Source organism: Wasmannia auropunctata, unplaced genomic scaffold (assembly GCF_000956235.1).
Source record: "Wasmannia auropunctata unplaced genomic scaffold, wasmannia.A_1.0 LD336106.1, whole genome shotgun sequence".
Taxonomy (NCBI): Eukaryota; Metazoa; Arthropoda; class Insecta; order Hymenoptera; family Formicidae; genus Wasmannia; species Wasmannia auropunctata.
In genome coordinates this window covers 9,803,886-9,806,014 of record NW_012026784.1, presented here as the reverse complement: position 1 = coordinate 9,806,014, position 2,129 = coordinate 9,803,886, and positions in this window count along the sequence as shown.

Here is a 2,129-nt window from a genome sequence, read left to right as displayed (position 1 = left end):
TTGCTTTTTTTATTTTTCATAATAACTGCCTTAGTTATTTTATGCATTTTCTCTGTGATATCACTGTCATAGTCTATTGTAAATGCATAATTTTCTTTTTTCAATCGATTTAATGCTTCTTCGTAATTATCTAAAATATTTGCAGTAATTATAAATATTACTAAAGAATTAAATTAATATAATAATTTAATTTTATAATAATGTTTTACCAGCTTCGCCTTTGATATTAATATCATACGTTGGCCAATTCTGTTTTTGTTCCTTTTTCAATTTAATTCTTTCATGGAATTGTTGATACCTTTTTTTCGTATATGGTGGTGATAAAAAAGGAGTTTTCATTTTATTAGTACTCTCATCATAATATATCCACTGACTTGGTACGCAATCAACTGATGAGTTTTTATCTTTATTATTTATTAACGTATTGTTAATAAATTCGATTAATACGTAATCTTTCATAATGTATATTATTATCTAAAAATAAATAAATGCGTAAATAATGTATCAATAATTAAATTGTTAATTTGCGTAAATTAATTTGATTAAATTATTCAAATTCCTATTTAGAAAATTCACCTTCAAAGAGAACTTATTAATCTTAAATTTTTTTTATAAAAAAACTAATTTTTCGTGATTCACTCAAGTATAATCGTTAGAATGTCTAACTATCGTTAGAAGCACTTGCTCCAAGCAGTGATTCTATGCTTTCTGAAGCGCAATTAGTTCTACTTGCCGCATAGAGCTGTCGCGCGAGTACCCAGAAATGCCGCATAGAGAAGTTGTCGAGTATTTAAAAATGCCGCATAGTGAAGTTGTCGATCCAGTGAAAGAGGCAACTATCATTCTGCCGATTGTGCGTACATGAGAATTCTCGCAATTTATAATTACTGACTCCAAGTAGCGGATCGAGTGAAGAAAGAGTGTATATATTGTGAGATTTAATACACATACGCGTACGCAACGACATTAGCACTGACACTAACGCAGTGATACTAGCCTGATAACGCAGTGATACTACCAGTGCCGGATTATTCCGTTTTGCGCCTATGGACTGAAACATTTCGAGTTCGTTCTTTTATACATATATACGACGTAGGTACATTTTTTTTCAGAAGTTACTTATGTTAGATTAATTTAAAAATTGATTTTCTCGGATCTTGTTTTAAAAAATCTTTAAAATAATAAAAAAATAAATAGTGTGCGCTATTACATGCTTTTTAATTATCAATAATTTTTTTACAATTGACACCATTTGTTTGATTAAACTTTTTTATTTCAGACACTTTATTTTCTTGAAACAGAAAATAAAGAATTGAAAATGAGGAGGATTATTAAATAAGAATAATAAGAAATAAGGTAATAAATAAACGATTCGACGTACACCAACTGAATAAGATATATGTATTATTTATTGTTACTGATTTATATTCTTGTGTTTGTTTTAGTTTCATTAGTTTTCTTTAATCCACTAATTTTATTAAACATTATTAAAAATATAAATAAAATGATTAAACATTTATCGAAAAAACAAGAACGTCAAAAAAAAAAATAAATTCGTAAAAGCAGCTGTAAAAAGAAATATGAATATTTTTTGTAATAAGTGTAAGTATTGTATATTTGCTTTATTAATTAATTAATAACAAATTTTATAATAAATTACCATGTGATATATAAAATATAAACAAGCGTATTCTAATAATTTTATATATAAATATTATATATAAATATATCATATAAAATTCTTTTTTATCATGTGAGTTAATTTTATACTATAGTACAACGTAAATTAGTGCTCGGAAAACCCGGGTACCCGGGTACCTGCCCGCCCGCCCGTTATTCGCTGCACACGGGTAAGAACCGATTCCTCGGGTACCCGTGTCACACGGGTACCCGTATCTCACACCCGTATCTCACACGGGTACCCGTATCACGCGGGTACCCGTATTACGCGGATACCCGTATCACACGGGTACTAATGCATATCATGCGGGTACTAATATAAAGTGAGTATTCGTATCATACGAACACTCACTTTATATTAGTACCCGCGTTACACGAGTATTCGCATCAGACGGCGAATAAATACATTAAATAATTTAACTTATTCCATATAAAAACGTTCGATAAAA